The 21,034-nt window shown below is 49.5% G+C and overlaps 1 protein-coding gene across 15 annotated transcripts in view; it reads left to right on the forward strand.

Annotated features, from left to right (window-relative positions):
• The window catches only part of PLEKHA6 (pleckstrin homology domain containing A6), a 125,704-nt gene that overhangs the window by 41,069 nt on the left and 63,601 nt on the right, over positions 1–21,034 (forward strand). The window contains exon 2 of one of the 15 annotated variants that reach the window (XM_061187460.1): positions 1,288–1,417. The exons of 12 other annotated variants lie outside the window; for them this stretch is intronic. The gene's annotated coding sequence lies outside the window, so the exon portion shown is untranslated. Of the gene's footprint in view, positions 1–1,220; positions 1,418–12,876; positions 13,104–21,034 lie in introns of those variants that run through there. 2 more of the 15 variants (XM_061187459.1, XM_061187457.1) reach the window with 2 other exon arrangements.

Genomic DNA, 21,034 nt, shown 5'->3' on the forward strand with positions numbered 1-21,034 from the left:
GTATGGGTGTGTGGGTGGAAGGGGTGCAGCTCAGGCAGAAGGAACAGCATGCCTGGAGGTTGAGATTCACGAGGCAGCATGGGAACTGGAAATACATCTGCACGGTCGGGGCTGAAGCACAGAGAACATTTCAGGAATCTCAGGGTAGGAGGCCAGAAGGTGATGTGGCTTGTGAAGAGCTTTGGCAGCTCTACCCAGGAGAGCGGGTTTAATCCTTTAAGGGTTTGAGCAGGCATGGATCACAGTTTGCTTCCTCTTTTCTCCTTGCCCCTGTCCTTATGGCCCTGCACAGATGAGTTACCTGAGGATCAGAGAGGCTTGTGGCCTGCCTGAGAGCACACAGCACATTAGCTGTAGGGTCAGAATGAGAGCTCAGTGCCTTGGCTTCCACTAACTGTTGCTTTATATAGTGGACTGTCGTTGTGGATGCTCCCGAGGACCATCAGGGCAGCCATGGCCTCCGGCTAACACTATGCAACATTCTGCCTTGCAGCAGCTGCCTTGTCCATTCAGAGAGCCCGGTGCGATTGAGCCCGGACCTCCCTCCCCCGCCCAGTTCTCTGGCACAAAGGAGAAGCCACAAGATCCGCTGGAATACCTTCCTGCTTCATTTCCAGGTGCCTGGCTGCCTGGCATGTGCCAGATTTGGCTTGAGGACTTGTTTTTCAAAAGAGATTGGGCAGGATTTGCAGAGTGTGATGGCATTATTCAGGATTTTTTGGAGAAAGCCAAGAATCCCTTCTGCCCTCACCTGCCCCTACCTATTCTAGAGATCTAGTCCCCAGAGTTTGCCTTCAGGGCCAGTGTGCCTTGCAGATAGGAGGTCTCCACAAACACATATGGAGTGAGCAATGGACCACATGGGAAGGGGCTGGGGACCTGGTACTTTCCAGAAAAGGAGGAGGAGCAGTGGGGGCCTCACAGGAGCTCAGGCTGAGCAAAAAGTCTCCTTATCTCCTCACCCCAGGGAAATTCCAGAGAGGAGCCAGCTTGTTAAGTTATGGTTTCCAGTTGTTTTCCTGAGTCATGCAGGAGCCAAGCCTGTTCAGGAGCCCCCTTCCCACAGAAGCTGCCCCTCCCTCCTGCCTCAGGGAGGTGGGGTGGGTGTTTGTGGGGAATCCAGCTGGAGGAATGTGGCTTCTTCCTCAGGTTCCTGTGGCACCAGCTCCTCACCTGGGGAGCACCCCCAAAAGCTCACCCCACTTCTGGGGCTGGGCGTCCAGTGGAGGGGCCTCCCCAGCCTATGTTGCAGGCTCCCATTCCCCTGAATCCATCCCCATCAACCAGGACAGGAATGAGCCTCCATGTAACAGGTGGGAACGACAAGGCATGGGAGGCAGTGCAGCGTGGGAGCATCCGAGAAGAAGCGGCAACGGGCTCTGCTCACTTTCTGGAGGCTCTGCTTCACTTTCTGGAGGTGAGAAGGAAGGACAATGGTGTCCTGGGAAACTGCCGGGCCTCCCTGGCAGCTGAAGGCCACCCCCTTATAAGTGCTCCTTAATTATGTCCTGGACAGGCTCTGGAGGGTGCAGCCTGTGTCTGTGCGTCCCCGTGAGACTTAGATCAGCCGAGGGCCATGTGCCATGGTCCAGTCCCACTGGCTTGAGGAGACATTATCTCCTGGTACCCGCTCACCCATCCTTCCCCCCTCACTCCTGCCTGGCTTCCTGCTTGCTCCCCCATCTTTCCTTTCTCCCTCCTCAGCCCTCCCTCCCCCTTCCATTTCTCTCTTCTCCCCCCTCCCTCTTTATCCATTCCACTTTCCCTGCCTTCCCGCCCTTTCCTCCCCAGACGTTTATTGAGAAATCACTACATGCCAGATACCAGGAACACAAAGATGAATAAGGCATGGTCACTGCCCTCGAGGAACTGGGGGAGACAGATATGTAAACAGATCATCGCAATATGGGATGAAGTCGTGGCTCAGAAATACCTGTGCAGGAGAGGGAGCAGTCACTTCTGTTGGGGTGGGAATGGGGGATTGCTGGAGGAAGAGCAGTTCCTACCAGTTCCAAAAGGAGCCTGGCCTTGCTGGGACCTGCCCTCACATATTCACAAAGTCTGTGACCAGGAGCAAGTCCCTTAACATCTCTGGATCTCAGTTTTCCTTTTTTTTTTTGTTTTTGTTTAGAGTGTTTGAGGCTTACTACAGAATGAAAAGACACAAACAAAATCATGGGTTTGGCCTAGTAGGAGGCAATGTTAGCCAATTCTCACTGGAGAGGATGGTGAACAAGGATGCTGGGAATTTCAGAGGAAATGGTCCATGAAGCTGGTGGGAGAGAAGCGGCCGCTCCTCCTCTGGCTCTGTGGAGGACCGTGGGCGGACCCCGGGAAAAAAGAGGCTTCATTCAAAATTACAGTCGTGTTGTGTTCTTTTGTCTCTCCTCTTTCTTCCCACCAGAAGTATCAGCTGGGTTTGATGAAGCCCATGGTTGGTTCCAGAGATAAACTGCTCAGATTGAGTACTTAACACATATGGTTACGAGCCCTGTTAACCAGCTTCATTTCCTCCAACTATTGTAGTAGAACTCTCTGGACTCTATGATGGGACCCTGGGGGTACTGTTTCCTGAACTCAAGCCATTAGAAAATTAAATTGCTTGGCCTTGAGGCGAGTGCAGATGAAGCACCCCTCTCACGAACGGGGCAGCCTCCTCGGTGGCAGAAACTTTTTAGGTCTGGCTTCCCTTTCACATGTGAGAAGGTGGCGTCAAAGTGAAGCAGACAGTGTAGTATAGTGGGTAAAAGTCCAGACTTGGGAGGTAGAGCTCAAATCCCAGCTCCACTACTGATGAGCTGTGGGGCACATTAACCTCTCTGTGCTGTTTCCTCGCTTGTAAGACGGGAGCAGTAATACCTCCCCCATAGATTGTATTGAATTAAATGAGTTAATCTGGAAAGCACTTAGCATAGTGCTCTCAGATGCTTGTACTCACCCTGCTCAGGCTCATGTTCCTCAGATTACCTAAGCCTCTTTCCCTAAAGCTATGTGTGCAAACACTCATGAAACCTATGAGACTTGGGAATCTGACTCTTAGCATGTATTGCCTTCGAGAGACACTTCTTAGCTTTTCCCACAGCACTGGATTTCAGTCTTTCCCTCCACACTACAGAAAGGTATTTACCATGTAAGCACACACACACACACACACACACACACACACACACACACGTATGCATAAATACAGAAATTACACTTTTATATAACACTTGTGCCAAACACCTTTCCAAACGCTTTATGTATATTAACTAATGTAATGCTCACAACAGCCTTATGAGCTGGACACTGTCAGGGTCCTCATTTTATTTTATTTTATTTTTTATTTATTTATTTATTTATTTTTGGCTGTGTTGGGTCTTCGTTTCTGTACGAAGGCCTTCTCCAGTTGAGGAGAGTGGGGGCCACTCTTCATCGCGGCGCGCGGGCCTCTCACTGTCGCGGCCTCTCTTGTTGCGGAGCATAGGCTCCAGACGCGCAGGCCCAGTAGTTGTGGCTCATGGGCCTACTTGCTCCGCGGCATGTGGGATCTTCCCAGACCAGGGCTCGAACCCGTGTCACCTGCCTTGGCAGGCGGATTCTTAACCACTGCGCCACCAGGGAAGCCCCAGGGTCCTCTTTTTAAAGATGAAGACACTGAAACAGAGAAAGACAAGTGACTGAGTCAATACTCTGACACTGTGTGTGTGTGTTATGGGTTTGAAAAGTATCACAAAATAATACTCTTACCAAGTGCACACTGATATTTTCTATTCTGTTCCATTAAATTTTAAAAGTGCTGATCTTGATTTACACAGTTGATTTCACAATCTGCTGATGAGTCGAAAATTAACATCCTGAAAGTCACTGTCCTACAGAGTCTACTCAGAAGAGAGGAGGGTAATGAGGGGAAACTTCTGAGGGGAATGAGGACAAAGACATGGCAGCTTCGCATGGCCTTTGTCTAGAAGTGGTGGAGCTCTTGCTGGGAGCGCTGGGGCTCTGAGAATGGGAAGGGGCCTTGTGGCTCCCAGATGGGGGCTCTCAAGAGAATGTGCTCCGACCCTTGGAGGTGGCTGGAGCAGGGCTCAGGATGTCGCTCTTGTTATCTTATCCCTTCCCAGACTCAGATCAGGGAAAGGCATCCCAACCTGGAGCCCTTGCCTGGAGCCCAGGATGCGGGCCTGACTGCTGAGGGCTTGAGGTACCTGGGCCTCGTCACGAGCTGATTGGTGTTCTATCAACAGTACCCTGTGTCTTGCTTTTAGGTTTAACTTTTTTTTTTTAGGAATTATTTATTTATTTATTTATTTATTTATTTTTGGCTGTGTTGGGTCTTCGTTTCTGTGCGAGGGCTTTCTCTAGTTGTGGCAAGCGGGGGCCACTCTTCATCGTGGTGCATGGGCCTCTCACTATCGTGGCCTCTCTTGTTGCGGAGCACAGGCTCCAGTCGCGCAGGCTCAGTAGTTGTGGCTCACGGGCCCAGTTGCTCCGCGGCATGTGGGATCTTCCCAGACCAGGGCTCGAACCCCTGTCCCCTGGATTGGCAGGCAGATTCTCAACCACTGCACCACCAGGGAAGCCCTAGGTTTAACTTTTGAAACACTCATATTTATCAAGTTACTTTATGCTCACAAGAGCTAAATTGAGTGTAGGTTCCATTCCATTCCACAGGTGAAGGAAGAGAGTCAGGTTCAGCCTCTCTTTTGGCCTCAGGTTTGTTCAATGGTTCTGCCAGGGCTCAGGGAAGCCTAGAATGCAGGTTTCGGGCTTCCGGTTCCAGTGATATCAGCTGCAGATTATACGGTCGGTGGTGTGATTGAGTGTCAATCATGGAGATGTTTAAGGAAGTGGATACACAGAGGCTGTTTCACCCATCTGGGGTTCATCACCTGGTTCCTCTGTGCTTCAGCCCCAGTTGCCCCCGGTGAAATATAGCAGAGCACCCCCCGCCCCTGGGTACCCTATGCGGAGGCCGGAGGCACGAGGAATAGGCCGTGCTCAGCTTCCGTCTGCCTGTGGTGTCATTCTTATCAGGGTGAGTTTGATATCTGTACTGACTTCCCCAGGGGGGGGACGGCTTAAATCCCAGCCAGCCAGATAAAGGTTAACCCAAAGACTGGGAGGCTAGAGAAGGCGAAAGCCAGGGGAAGCTGTGACCTTTTAGAAGGGACCTCCGTCTCTCTGGAACAGGTCAGCAGAGCCACTGCCCTCTGGAGCAGGAGGAAGGACAAGATCATCTCAGGAGGCCCTGCCAGCTCTGCGGAGCCCTGCCCCACAGGTCCGGCACTGGCATTAGGGACAAGGGACTGCTGGGGAGGTTGGGACCACTAGGCGGGCCTGGCGGGAGCATTTCTCCCGGGTCCCTATCCTGAGCGCCCTACAGCTGTCTTTCAGGGCAGCTGTCTCCCGGGCCTTGCTCGGGTTTCTGGTGGGGACTGTGCTCTCACACCCACTCCCACATCCTGTGTCAGGAAAGCCAGCCTCTCACCCAGCCAGCGCCTCGTCTCCCCTCATCTGTCCCAGTGGTGCTTTTAGTAGTCTAAAAAGTTAGGAAAATATTTTTCAGAGCTGTGGTTGCTCCTGAAGGAGCCCGGCTTCCTGTTGCTGGGAGTGAGCCTTCAAAGATCATTTTATCTATCGATCAGTAAGAACATATTTATTGAGCAGGAGCCACTTCGTGCCTGGTGGGATTCACAGCCTGGCCCCCAACACTCCCCCAGCTCTAGTTAGTTATGAGGGGTAAACGAGGTCATAAATATGGAGCGGTAAACTCAATAGTGAAGACAATACATGTTAGTTCCTATCGCTATTCTTTCCTCCCAGGGTGACCCCTGACCTAGTCAAGGGTCCGGTCTGCCCCACCTCTTTTCTGTGGCTCTCTTTCTGGGATGCCTGCCCTGGGTCTCTCAGGAGCTGTTGTCTCCATGCGGATGCCTCCCTGACCGTCTCCCGACTCTGCCTTCATACTGCCCTCATCACGGGCTGTCTTTGAGGGGAGGGCAGTTTGGTGGGTTTGGTTTGTCTGTGTCCAGTACTAGATTGGGTGTTCCTTGAGCACAGGGACCCCCTCTCATCTTAGTCTCTAGCACTGTGGGTGCACAGGATGTCCGTGTAATGAATGGCCATATCTGCACGGGGGAGGGGGCTTTCTGTGGGCTGGGGGTGCTTGGCAGAGGCTTTCTGGAAACGGTGGCATTGGAGTTCAGCCTTAAAGCAGTGTCCACCTGCCTCCCCTGGGAGATTTGGATTCAACAGGCAATCTGGGAATCTGTTTTTTAGAGAAATTCCTCAGGTTCTCAAACAATCAGTTTGGTTGAGATCTGTTACCTTAAAGGTTGGCTTGCTCTGGTGACTGGAGAGGAGTGGGGCATCCTGGTGGGAGGTGGGGCATGGCCAAAAGCAGAGATCCCTAAGGCTTTTGGGGGGAAATATTGGGAAGCTCTGGCTGGATTAGAAATTTTTTACATGGAGTAGTGGAATAGGATGTTTGAAAGATGACTGGGGATGAACTGTGGTGAGCCTTAGGTGCCAAGACAAGGTGTTAGGCCTTTATGTAGCAGGCAGGGGAGGGGGCAGCCACTGGAAATTTCTGAGCAAGAGAGTAACATGATGAAAACAGGCATTAAACCATACCCTACAGGGAGGAAATTGGCTGTATTTTTAAAGTACAAAGGCAGAGTCCTAAACTTCCTCTTATCACTCATTCCAAGTGCTTCTTGGTGTCTAACCTAAATCTTTCTTGCTGCAAAGTACAGTTTGTCTCCTAGGAGTTGGAAAACACCTGGACAGAAAGAAAAGTCCTTCTCCCATTTCTGTCAGAAGAGAACCCACATATCTTGGTGGAACAAGTATGTGCGCCAGGGTCCTGGGCCAAGCCGGCAGAGCCCCGGGGCACGGGAGGGCACTGCGGCCAGCATTGATATAGGTGCCCACCTCCAGGGGTGTGGGTTAGAGTCATTAGAGCCCCCATGGGATTAGAAGCCCTGGATTTGTCTCTTTGGTGCTGTTGTGCCTCCCCACCCCCAGTACCAGCATACGCACTGCCCCTTGGAAAAGCTTGCGGGCATCAAGACAGGCCCCTCTACCCTCCTGCTCCGTTGTGAAGGTAAGAGAGATGAGGCTGATAAAGGTCTCTAAGCCGGGAGAGAAGGGCATAGAAGAAGAACAAGGTATGATTCAGCGATGGGCACAGGAGAAGAGGTTGGGGGGTGTCTCACCCCTGCTTGTCGGGGTGCCCATCGGACACCTGAGAAGAGGCTCTGCTAGGAGGGAGGAAGCTGCGGTGTCTGCCCTCCAGTCTCCAGCTTAAACCAACCCCAGGCTCAGGGGAGCGGGCTCGAGTTTGAGTCTGTCTTGTCCTCCGAGGGTCCTCCTCGGCTGTTGCCCTCGCCCCCTTCCTCCACCTGCCGTCTGCAGCAGTATCTGGTGGAATCCCAGAGATGCCAATCTCTAAAAAAGAAAGCTTTTCCTGAACAGGGACTCTAACCCCCTCCCCCCGGGCTTCCAGGGCAAGTGGAACATTCCATTTAAAGGGTGAAACAGGAACAGGTGAGCGTACAGTGCAGAAAAGAGAGAGGACTCAGAGACAGGTGAGAGGGGTGCAGCTGAGCCACTCACGCTGCCCACCTCCACCTCTGCCACCTTCCTACCCAACTGCTGGAGGGCCCCTTGCTTCCTGAGCCCAGACCCCAAAATAGGATATGGCTCTGGGACACCTAAAGAGGCCAGGTAGGCAGACACCCTCTCAGAAGACCCTGTCCTTCGCACCTGGGGACCTGTACTTTCCCACCCACCTGGGGCTGCTGTGTCCCAAAGTTCTGGGGGCACCATTCACACTGTGCTCCGTGTGAATGGCACCCCCGAGCTGTGCCAAGGCCGGGAAGTCAGTGCCAGCAGATAAGGAGGAGGGCAGAATCAGACACTTTTCCGTTCCAGGCAAACAATAGGGACCTTCCAGGAAGCTCGGGGTAGGGAGTTGCCTGTAAGAGGATCCCTGCTGGATGGTCTGTGGGGTGACTTAAACAGGTTTTTGCATTTGCCACTGATTGCTTAATTAGACACCTACATAGTGCTCTCTGCTAATGACCATGTCTCCCAGGGAGATGATAGATAAAGGGGTGGGTGGCTTCAGAGGCCAGGTGGAGGTCTCAAGGACAACCGCCTGAGAATGGGGGCGAGGGAGGTAGAACCTCCTGGCATTTCCTTGGGCCGGTATGGACTACAGAGCATCAGAGAGAGTGGGTGCTTTCTCTCCAGGGACTGAGGAGAGATGCAGGGCTCGGGGCCTGTTTCTGTCTCCAGTCTTAACATCCTGTGTGGGCTCCAAACTCCTGGCTGTGGTTTGCCCTCTTGAGAAATGGGGAGGGTCATCCCCTGTGTCCAGGTAGTCACTGATGCCCGATGAGCCCAAGGTGCATGTTTCTGGAGGTAGGTGCTCTGAGGTGCAGAACAAACCGGTGTTTTTCCAGGCACCTGCACGTTAGGTTGGAAAGAGCCGGGTAGGGAGCTCTGACGATTGCCTGGAGGAGGGCATCACTCAGCGCTATGAACTCCAAATGGACAATTAGGAACCATTCTGGGATCTGAAGCTGAGTTTTGATAATGGGCTAAGAGCTTAGCCGCAAATATTTCAGAGCTGCTCAGAGGGTGTGCTAGAGGCAAACTGATGCTGGTAATTATCTGCTCATGACTGGGGGACTGGCTGGATGTAAGTGTTTGTGATCCTTCTTGCCTATCCTCAGCCCTCTCCAGCTCATCTTCCTAGAACTGTGGTTGTTGGGATGTGGGACAAAGAGGCCCCAGCCCTCTCCTGGGTGAGCCAGCCAAGTATTTACCAAAAGCAGGGCTGCAGAGGAAAGGTGCCAGGATCCAGGTAAATGTTGTGTTTGTACTGCCCAAACAATGCCATGCTTCATGGGCTCCCGAACGCCACAGCTCCCTGAGCCAGGCCCCCGTGAAGACTGACTGTAGGGAAGCACGGGACTGTGCACCATGTGTGAGACAGAGGGATGCCATTCCCATTCTGCCCCTGGGTATCTCTGGGATGCTGGCATCCTGGCATTGGATTGTCTTTGGTCTCCTTTCCTCCATCCCAGGAAGGCCCGAGTGTCTCAGGAGTATGGAATCCGTTGAGGGACTGCAGGATGGCTGTATGTTTCTGATGGTCATGATGGAAGTAATCATTTCTGCCCATTTCAAAGACGGGGTGGGGTTAGCAGAGATGATCTAGTGTCATGGAAACTTTGGGCTGTAGGGAAGACTGAATTTTGAAGCTGGGCAGACCTAGCTTTGAATTTTGGCCTTACTGCTAACTAGCTGTGCATCTTGGGGCCAGTTAACTAACTCCTCTAATCAGAGTTTGCTGTGGCCTAAAATGGGATTTCAGGACCCACATTGCCATGGGTGATTGTGATCATTCCTCCTATAATGAAATAAACCAATCTATTCTACAGATTAGATAAAGCATAACCCTGAATGCTTTCCTGTTGGGGAGCAGGGACTATATTCAATTTCATCCCATAAACATTTTTTTAAATTTATTTTATTTTATGTATTTATTTTTGGCTGTGTTGGGCCTTCGTTGCTGTGCACGGGCTTTCTCTAGTTGCGGCGAGCGGGGGCTACTCTTTGTTGCGGTGCACGAGCTTCTCATTGCGGTGGCTTCTCTTGTTGTGCAGCACGGGCTCTAGGTGTGCAGGCTTCAGCACTTGTGGCTCACAGGCTCTAGAGCGCAGGCTCAGTAGTTGTGGCACATGGGCTTAGTTGCTCCGCGGCATGTGGGATTTTCCCGGACCAGGGCTCGAACCCGTGTCCCCTGCATTGGCAGGCGGATTCTTAACCACTGCGCCACCAGGGAAGCCCCATAAACATTTTTGAGCAAAGGTATTTCCAGTTCCAAAGAGTCAATGATTTTATGTCTTTAAAAACCCTTTGAACATCTTGGAAGGAAGAAATATTCGAAAACTCTATTATATTTGGCAATTATCATTAGTTTTCTTTTTGTAACCCACTCAGAAAGTCTTTAACTGTTTAGTTCAGAACTGGAAACAATGGGTGGAGGCAGAAAGTGTGATGATGGCACTCTTCAGTAGTGGGATAGGCCACCTTCAAAGGTAGTGAGTGTCTTGCCCTTGCGGGAGTTCACGTGGCACCTTCATCTTTCCAAGTGTTGGAGAGAGCTTTTCCTGCATTGGGTGGGAAGGAAGACTGCTTTGTGCTGAGATCGCTTCTCCTAAATGTGGGAGGTTCTGATTCTGGGATCACCAAAATTCCCCAGTTGAGGACAGGGGGTTTCCCTACACTACCAGGCGAATGCATGAGAGATCAGAATTAGGGGAAATTTCCCCTGGAGCTTCCTGACTGCCTTCTCCAAAGCACAGCCCCTCTCGTTTGGATCAAGCCTTGACTCTAACATCTTTCCTCTCCCTATATGTTCTTTACTACCATCAAAGGCTTGTGTGCACTCTTGCCTTGCCACATGTCTCAGAACCAGCTTCTATTCTGGGTGGGTCTTTTCCCTGTATTCCAAACCATCTGTAGCAGGATGGGAGATTAACAATCAAGCAACCATTTATGGCATTCCTACTAGGTGCAAGGCACTGGTGTAGGAGCTAAGGGGGAAGGCAAGGAATTGTCGCAGTCCTTAAAAAGCTTCAGTCTCTCTTTGGAAATAAGCTTTACACAAGTAAAAAGTCAGTTAAGGGTACAAGGCTGTATGAAACAACAGCTGAGTGATAAAGACAGTAGTAGGGGTGTGTGTGAGAGAAGTAGATAGCTAGTTCTGGGCTGAGGCACTTGGTGAACTGGGCCAATGGATTTTGGACACTGATTACTGTTGGAGTGAGAGACAGGGGTGGGAGAGAGTCAAAGCTGACCTTGTAGTTATAAGCCTTGTTGCCTGGGACAGTTAATGTTGACATTGACAGAAGTAAGAGAACTTAGATGGGGAGCCCATTAATAATTGACTGTTTTTTTAACATGCATAGGTTACAGTATTCAAATGGTACAGAATAGTATTCAGTGAAAAGTTTCCCTCCTGCCCCCTCTCAGATTTAGCCTCAGCTCCCTCCGTGAAGGTCATCACTGTTACCAGTGTCTGGTATGTCCTTCCTGAGATGCTCTAAGGCAGTCTAGGCTATGACCCATGAGCCAAATCTGGCTCCCCACCTAATTTTGTATGAGCCAGCAATTGTGTTTATGTTTAAAGGGCTAAAAAAATAATAAGAAGAAAGTGGTTTGTGATGCATTAAAGTTGTATGAAATTTAAGTGTGTCCACAAGTACAGTTTTATTGTAATACAGCTATGATCATTTGTTTACGCTCATTTCTTTGCATATTCTCTGTGGCTGCTTTTGTGCTACAAAGGCGGAATTGAGTAGCTGCAACAGAGACTATAAGGCCCACGAAGCAGAAAATATTGATATTTACCATCTAACCCTTTACATAAAAAATTTGCTGACCTCTGCTCTAGGCAAATATATATAGGTAGTTACAAATCATTTCTTAACCCAAATGGTAGTATATGAAGTTAATTGCTCTGCCCCTCACTATCTTCATTTACTATATCTTGGAGACTGTTCCATATCAATACTATAATATAGCTAGTCAGTGGGTGGTGAGTCTTAATTTGATTTTCGATTTGTGAGTTTAAGGCCGAGAACAGTTACCCTTGGGGAAATGCTCAATGTGTGGTTGTGCTCGTGGGACTGAAGCTTGGAGCCTGGAGGTGGAGATGTGAGGGGCATCTGCAAGGAGGGCTTCGATGCGAATCTATGACCTTGGCCTGTAGATCAAAGATTTTCCTTTATAGAAATGAAGCATTGCATTCTGAGCACTGTTCAAAGTAAGCTCTGAATGCTAATAGGTTGACATAAAGACAATGAACTGGAAACATTAAACCAACACCTGGAGGAACAGTAAGTACTAAAGGCAATTTAGAGTTACCTTCTTGAGTCCGAAGCCAGCCAACAAAAGCTAGTGTGCAGTCGTGGACAGAGGGGTGCACAGTGGATCTTTACTGAATGCCTATTATGTGCCTACTGCTTTATGCCTGTTACCTATGTATTGATAATTGTTACTCTCTCATGTAGAATCGTTTGCCTCATTTTACAAATGAGGAAATTGAGGCTCAGAGAGGTTAAGTGATTTTTCTCACAATCAGTGGTTCAAGTGAGAACCTAGTTGTGTTAAAGCATATTCCATCTGACTTTTGAAGCCTTCTCTTTCCATTCTACTACCCAAGATGCCAAATCTGGCTAGGAGTCACGGCCTAGCTTTGACAAGCCATTTCATCTTCCTGGCCTCATCTCCCTCATCTACAAAATGAGCCAGTTGTCATCAGATTTCCCTTCCCACTCTCACCTGGCCTGATTCTGTTACAGGTGAAACATAAGGGAAGGGGTGGCGCTACAAGAGCCGGATGCAGACACTTGGAAGAGGAGAGGAAGGTGTGGTTAGCAATGAGTATATACCAGACCAGTTATCTGGAAACTGATCCTTAGGAGAATATTATTCCTTGATATGGAGGAAGACTCTAGAAATCTTTGCTCCTAAACTGAACTTACCCATCACCGTCAATGCCATGACCCTGAGCGTCACTTAAGCACCTGGACTTGAACAGCTGGAGGGGCTGGGGCTGGGAGAGACTGTGGACAGCGCCTGACAGGTCTCTCTCTGGGCCTGCATGGCTCCACTCTGCTCTCCTCTCTCGGGCTTTCTGGAGGAGCTGCAGCTAGAGGGCTGTCTGATGTTACCAAGTTGCAGCCTGGGTGGGGAGGGAGGGGAGTGCGAGGGCGGGTAAGCCATCAGACCCAAGGAGCCGGGGGTGTGAGTGTATTTATATAGGACTCAGCCAACCTGCAGTTTCAGATTTCAGACTCCGCTTTATCAGGAGAATTTTCCCTGGTTTTCAGTCAATGCTAGAGCAGGGAGCGAGCTGACACCAGAACCTTCCTGGAAGGCTGGGGAAATTTTGGATTCCCGGGCCCTCCTTGTCTCCTTCCTTCTCATGGGAGCTGCAGCAGCCACTCTTAGCAATTTTCTTGGGTCTGGAGTATTGTTAGGATTCCTTCCCAATCATCAGTCTGCGTCTTCCAGTTGGGATCTGACTTCCAGCATGGAAGGTAATATCTGGGGTCCTGGGCACGTGGGCTAGGAAGAACTGGGGCTACCCAAACTTCAGTGGGGAGGACCGGGGGGAAGGATGCACATGCTGGGCAAAGAGGAATAATTCACAATAAGAGCGATGAGGGAGAGAGAGAGAGAGGGAGGGAGGGAGGGAGGGAGAGAGAGAGGGAGGGAGGGAGGGAGGGAGGTGTGTCTGTGTAGGAGGGAGAGGGGGGAAGGGAGTGTGTGTGTGTGTGTGTGTGTGTGTGTGTGTTGGGAGCATTGCTATTGTATTTGGAAAGCAAATCTTCTTTTAACACTTTCTCTTTATTTATCCCCTCTTTATCTCCTAACAAATAAGACTGTCCCAAGAACGTCCATCTTCCTTGAGGGTCTCCAATCATAAAGTTAGAGAAAATTTCTAGCTTCTGGAATGTGAATATTTCCTCATTTGTGGGTAGGGGGCTGCAGAGGGAACTTAGTGACATGGAGGTATGTGTCCAGAGGACTAATGTCCCTAGAACCGGCCCTGGTTTTTGCAGGCATTTGGAAACACTCCTGGTAAAGCTAACTGTAAGTCTGCGGCGTGGTGGGAAGGTGTAACCAGTATAGATTCCAGCATGGTCTCTGTGTGGAATTAGCTTGAACCAGCTGAACAAGATCAAAGCTGTGAGACAAGTGCCAGGAGCACTTTCTTCTCAGAGGCTCGGAATTGGGCAGGATAGAGGCCAATGTCTGGGGTGGGCGTGGGGTGGGGGCTTGGTCCTCTTCCCGAAAGCACAAATTTGGATAGGGTGGTGATTGGTGAGTCAGGCTGGCTGAATGTGGTTCTGTCTTCCCAGGGCTTGTGTGGTGTTTCTCAGTGGCAGGAGCAGAGTTCAGAGACCTACCTCGTACCAGGGCCGGTGGGCGGGCAGCCTGGCCTCGCTGCCAAGACCTGTCTATGCAGTCGTGCCCAGTGGGCAGCACATGCAGTGAGGCAGGATCCGGCAGGAATGGCGGATGGGCCAGGCTGAATGTGACTTGGCAAGGGCCTGGAGGCGGCTTTTGAGAAGCAGATTTGGGGCAGTGCGGTAAGCATTGGAAGAGGGGAGTGGTGGAGTCCGCTGGAGGCAGAACATGGAGTGGATGGAAAGTACCCAGGAGAGGGGACCAGGGAGTCTTAAGTTCTGATACAGTCCCAGGCTGCAGCCAGCAGGGACCTCAGCTGTCAACATAGGTGCAACCTGAAGGAGGTGAGAGAACCAGGGCTTACCTACCGACTTCTGAATATAATGAGATAGATGGATGAGAGGTGATGTGGGCTGGGCAAGCACAGTAGAAACACATTTTCAGCCCGAGAAATTATATAATGCAGTAGAGTCTGGGAGGCAATCACACAGTTATTTATTAGGCAATATAATTAGTAGGTTGTATAGTCTGGTCACTTTTGAAACTATGGGCATTTTAAAAAATTATTTTTTATTTGCATCACCTGCTACTTCCAAATAGAATTCCAGTGTCTTTGTATACTTGCAATGCAAGTATACCGATGCAATGCATCAGTTTGGCCAACGGATAATAATAACCTTTCATTTTATTCAGTTGTGTACGGTTTTCCAGCTTGGAGTGTGCTTTCAGAGACACTCCCTTCTGCAGATTCAATATATTGAAACATCGGCTCAATTCAGCAGATGTTTACCAAGCCCTATTCTCTCCTAGGTACTGTGTTAGAGATTACGTATATAGACACAGATGAGACCTGTTTCTGCCCTCAAGGATCGCACAGTCTAACTGCAGTCCTGTCAGGAAGACAGAATATCATTCCCACAATATAGATGAGGAAACTGGAGCCAAAAGGTGCTAAAGGACTCATGGTTAGTCGGCAGAAGGACAGGGATTAGGATCAAGATCCAACTCCTAATCCAGTGCTCTTTTGTGTTTCCCCTATACCACAGTACTGTCTCGACTTCCCTCCGCCTCTTCACCCCCCACACTGTCTCCGTCAGAGTAATGAGCAAGAAGCAATCATCTGTGGAAGGCAGCCCGGAAAAACTGCTCCCTGGAATGGAGTCAGTCCTCTCTGGGCTCCTACTTGTGCAACTGAAACGGCATCAGTGGGTCTGCATCTATGTTAGCTGCTGATCTGATGCTCTCTACCACTCACCAGTGGCCGCCTTTATCTCTTAGATAATTCTTGACTTGGGGCAGATTGTCTTCCTCCTTCTTCTCCCTGGATTATCTGAACAGATAAGGGGACTGTAAAATCCAGGGGCTCACGGAAACCTGGGAGGCTCCACATGGGGGTGGATGCTCACTGAACACTAGATTTATAAACTAATGAACATTGCTTAGTTCTTTGTAGTTGACAGAGTGTGTTCACATGAGCAGAGAACAGTATGCTTGTCAATTCCCCCTCCCTTCCACATTTGCCAGCTCAGGTTTCCTGGAAGGGTCTGAATCACCAAAGCTTAGGATTGTTCTCTTCATTTTTAGGCTTAAGCTAAAAGGGACATAGAGAGGTCATCTGTCCCAGTGATTATCAAATTTTGGTCTGTGACAGAGTTTTCACCAGTCTGAAATGAAATGAGAAAAAAAGGGAAAGCATACTGAATTTTTTTTCAGGAAGCAAAATGTATTCAGTTTAAAGGATTACTTTTGGGGGCAGGAGATGTACTCAAATATTTATTCTGAGGTTATGGCTTGCTTATTCTTTTCATGAGCTGATGATGAGAGTAGATGGTAGCTAGGCTTTTTTAATGTCCTTATTTGGCAAAATAAAGAGTTGGCAACTTTACAGCGGTTCCTTACGTTTCATTTTTTGAAATTTAACTGGTCTATGAAATCAAAAAATCTTGCCTCCCGGCAGGCTCTTCTTCAAACAGATGAGACTCTATCTCCCTGATAAGGGCTCTTTGGGGCAGATTTCTGAAAACTTGGATTCTGATCTTGTCACCACTGTTCTTTCCCTGTGGGTCCTTGGACCATGATAAACTCACACGGAGTCTCAGTTTCCTCATTTTTACACTGTGGGAGGTTTCTGCCTCCAGGATAAGGTCACTGGCAGAGGAATGTGTTCTCACTTCCTCGTCCTCTTTGTCAGGAAGTCTGAGACTCTCCCTTCTCTGAGGGGCTCTGGGATCAGGCCTTGCTGGTTCCTAGTCCTATAGTCATTTTTGGGAAATGATGGAAGTCATCTCTTATGCTTGGAAAAGACAGAGAGGATTTGTAGTTTGAAATATGGGAGCAGCATGAGGTATATTTTACATTTGAGGTCTTGGCATCCAGTGTTAATCATTTGGAAACACGGGTATTCAAAAGATCTTGCCATCAGTTTTTGAAATGGTGGACCTTCTTGAGCTCTCAAGAATATCAACTGGAGCTTTTCTAAATCTGGAGGCTCCTGGAGGCCTTAGAGTGTCTGGGTCTTCTACCTTCTGGAGAGTCAGGCCTGGAATAGCAGCAAATACGTGGGAATCCCCAGGCAGCCCCAGCTGCCAGACTGAGACGTGTGGTTGGGTGTGCACATGTGTGCAGACTTGTAGGAGAGAAAGCGTTTAGAGGAAAGTCAGTTTGAAATCACCCTGGAAATTTAACTAGATGCTCTTTTTGAGATTTGTTCTAGGACCCTTTTTTCCTGAAAGTCAAGAGGCCTCTTAGTAGGAGAGAATTTTCTGATTTTCCACCCCAATTTTATGTTCTGAAACAAGAGCCCTCCTAGCCTGGGAAAGCAGTGGAGATCCTACCTGGGCTGTTGAGTTTGTGGGAGTGGGTAGCAGACCCTTACCTGAAGCTTTCCTGGGACAGAGAGAGAAGTAGGACAAACTACTAAAGGCAACAGGGAAGCCTTAGCCTGTGAGCTCGAAGACCAAGCCTAGGTGCATTAAATTCTCCTCTCCCAAAGGTTTCTGGATGGTGATGGGGCAGTAGAGCAGCACAACCCCTAAGAACAGTGCTACAGAAAAGCCTAAACCCATGAATGATGGCAGACACCACAGACTTATTCAGATCAGTGGAGGGGGAAAGACAAAGTGAAAAAGAATCCAAGAAGTGCAGATGAAAGATCTCCGCCACCCGAGGTGCTCCTGCACAGGAGACCCCTCCACAGACCCTCTGATGGCTCCACCTAGGTTTGGGACAAGTGAATCATGTGTCAAGGCAGTGATTCTCTCAGCTCATCTCTGGTCACCAGCGACAGTGGCTTTCCCCAAGGGGGCTTTCATAAGGATTTTGTCCTAACTTTGGGTAGATTGGGACACAGAGTCAAGGAGTACAGTGAAATTCTTAGAAATTAGGATCTCTTCTGAGATGTTCAAGACGAAAGGGCAGAGGGTGAGAACCATTCAGCATGCCTTTTTCTGACTGTAAAGGTCAACGAGAACATGACTGGGACCTCAAAGATGTTCCCATCCTTGTCACGGTGAGGCAGTGGAAAGCAATATCCGGACTCCAGGGCCACCTTTGTCTTCAATCGACTGCATGATCTTGGGTAATTCAGTCCCTCTCTGGGCCTCAGATTTCCCATCTGTGAAGCGAGGGGGTTGAATTTGATTGCCACCATCCTAGTCAACTCTACATGCCTCAACTCTCCATTTGACCAATAGGTAGACCTTATCACTCCAAGAGGAGAGTCTCGTGCCTTTCTCAGAGCTGCAGGTCTGCTGTCCAGCAATTGCATGTCTGTTGGAAAAGTGGCTTGAGGTGGCAGGATGAGATGGGTATTTTCAAGACAGCAGATCCAGGGTCAGAACTGAGATGCCCACTTGGACGACAGTGCATTGGGACAGGTCAAGTCCTTCCCAGTCATCAGTAAGTCCTGTAATGGACGGCTAGAGCCAAGGGAGCTGAGAATAACAGTTGCTCAATATTGCTCACAGTTATGGGCCAGGGCTGCTTTCCTATTTTAAAAGCCTCCTGGGGCAGTGAAACAGCATCAGGAGGAACATGCCAAACCTGTTCCACTGTGTGTCAGATATTTGTTTCTCATCCAGAGTGTCCATCTTCATCATCTGCCTCACACTCAGCATCTTTTCCTTCCTTTAGCCCAATTCCCCACACACTTTGGCCCCCTCTACCCCTTAGTATTCCGCGAGGCGCTGTCATTTCTTCCCCTGGGAATGCCTCTAGGGAGTAGGTAGCAGAGATGAAGCTGTGGGACGGTGGTAGAGTGGGGAGAGCGCTGGAAGCCCAGTGAGGTGGGGAGTTGGAGGCATGTTTGGAATATTCAGGCATGTCTATACCTGAAGTCCAATCAAATAACAACAACACACTGCCTCTGCTAGCTCTGTTCGGGTGGAAAAGCAGCAGATTTGTACAGGCTGAAGGGCTGGTCTTTGGATCCTCTCCCCTACCCCATGCCAACTTGTGTCTCAGGTTGCTGGCTCCAGGCTTCAGGAACCCAGGGACCCAGGAGAGATTCAGATTGTGATGAGGCAAATGCTTTAAATGTTTGTCAACATCTTTAGTTTAAATAACTCTAGTGGCTTCCTGAAACCCCTGACTTCAGGGGCTGGAGGAGGAGCTCAGGCAGCTCTACAACTCATCATCTGGAATGCCTGGGGCCTGTGGATTTCAGAATGGTGACATGACGCACACCCTGTGTATTACATAAGAACCTCCAGCAGGGTCTGGAGCAGCTCTGAAATCACACATACTAATATTTCTGCAGCAAGATATATCTCAAAAGTCATACAAGTGGGATAAATAAAGGCTAAAAAGAGTCTCATGCCAGTTCAGGTCATGCTTTGCTACTAACTAGGTTCAAGTCAGGTTGGGTTCTGTTGAGTTAGGAAAAAACTTTTGATTTTCAGATATTTGTGGATTTGGGACTGCTATTAAGGCATCGCAGTTCTATATTGCCTCACATAATCCTACCAGGTGGAATTAGCATTCCCATTTTACAGGTGAGGAAGCTAGGGCTCAGAGAGCATCAGTAACTTGTCTAATGCCATTCGGCTGATAAGTGGATTCCAATCACAGAGCTGAGCTGTGATTCCAATCCAGGTCTGTCCGTCTCCGTCTCCGGAGCCAGGCTTTTTCCTCCGAGGTATGATGCACTTTACCTTTAGGAGTGACTGAAGGAGAGTTGAGGGTGGGGGTGGGGAGCGCTGACTTCGGCATCTTCCCTGATTAGGAAGGCGCTTCCTGCACATCTGATAGGGATCATTTATTGGCTTGTTCTTATTCATACCTTGACTTCTGGGATCCCAGTAAGCTAAAGTCTCAGAAGAGAGGAAGCTAAAGTTCAGTCAACTTTGTGGCTTACAAGAAGAATCCAGCTGGCTTCGTGGGGGCTGTGAGAGCCAAGAACAAATGGGGTCAAATTGGATTTAGTGAGAGAAGCATCATCTGCAGTGGAAACAACCCCGTGCAGAACCAATGGAACGCACAGTGCTTCCTGCTTCCCCGCCCACCACCTGCTGTAGAAGGCTTGCTTTGAGTAGGGACCCATCTTGAGAGAAGGACTGTCTGGGAGGGTCACAAACTCCAGATGAGGGTGAGGGTGATGTGCAACTCGAAATAAGGAGAATTCAATTGGAGGGGGGATCTCACTGGTCTTCATTAGTGATGTGAAAAAAGGTCAAAGGAAGAGCTAATTCAATTTGTTGAAGATACACCGCATGCTTTTTAACACTTCATTGGAAAGATGGACGTTGGTCTGTTGTCTGGGCAGTGACATAGGTAACCCCCTCCCCCTACCTTCTAAGTGCTGTCAGATGGTGGCTGCCATTTCTGGGTCATCTGTAGGTCAGCTAAGATTTGAACTCTTACTATGCAGGCACACAGGAGTCCACAGTGTCCTGTGCTGTCCTGCTGTCAGTGAACTCTAAGCAGCACTCGGGCCAGCTGCTCTGGTTGGGGAGTGGTCTGTGCTGTGTGTGTCCTTCTACCCATTAGGAAGGGTGGTAGGTTCGTTGCCATAGGAACAAGGAACATCTGCTCCAGACAACTAGAGAACAGAGTGGGGGAAGATATTCTTAAAGGGACCATTAGCTCATGGAGTTGCTGCCCGGAAAGTAGGTTTTTCTAAAGAAGACCTGAGAAGCAGATCAGAACCCTTGGTCTGAGAGAACTGTGAGCCTCTAAGGTGGCAAAGGATCCTCATTTGCTTTGGAAAGTGCAGGAGGGAGGATATAAGATTTTCTTCTCCCCCAAATAACGGATGTCCTCTGGGAATGTGTCTCAAAGCTGTGTTAGCCTGTGGGCTCCGAGCGCCCTGGCCCATCCATCAGCAGGGCTGGTCTGCCACCTTCGTTAGGGATCTTAGTTCACCCATATAGCCCCCACTTCTCGTGTTGCCCACTCCCCCTAAACATCCTGGGAGCGTTTCTAAACTGGGTAGTAGCAAACTTATCTGCTTTCTCTGACTGTACCTCCACCCTGTCCTCTCAGACAGCCTGACTTCTAGGCCAGTCAAGGTCTTCCAGCACCGTTTTCTGCTCCCCTTGGGCAAACTCCCTGGTCCTTTTCCTTCCTCTTTTACCTTCCTTTTCTTCCTCATGCCAGCCACATCTGCAGAGTTGAGACGTTGGGTCCTCCAGAAGTCATCTTGTTCTTCTTCCTGGTATTAGTTAGGACTTTTGAGTACGTTACTGGAACTGCTCAAAGCACCTTAAACCCCAAAGGGGATTTTATTGTAAGGGCCAGAGAAACGGCTGGACCACAGGAACAAACTAGAACCAAGAAGCTAAATGCTGCAAGTATGGTCTTGCCCTTTGTTCCTCTCCGTGTGCTGGCTTCAGTTTCTTCTCCCTGCAGAGCCCTTCCAGCTCCGTGGTCAGCCTACAGGGTGGAAGAGATGGCTTCCAGCAACTCCCTCGTGTACCTGTTACCTGGAGAAGGAATGATCTCTTTTTTTCTCTCAATCCCAATTCCCATCCCTGGAAAGGTGTTTTGACTGAGCTGGGGTCAGGTGGCTACCTATAACCAAGAGAGTAGTGTCAGGTTTTAGGAGCATGGCTGTTACCAC

Source organism: Eubalaena glacialis, chromosome 3 (assembly GCF_028564815.1).
Source record: "Eubalaena glacialis isolate mEubGla1 chromosome 3, mEubGla1.1.hap2.+ XY, whole genome shotgun sequence".
NCBI classification, from domain to species: domain Eukaryota; kingdom Metazoa; phylum Chordata; class Mammalia; order Artiodactyla; family Balaenidae; genus Eubalaena; species Eubalaena glacialis.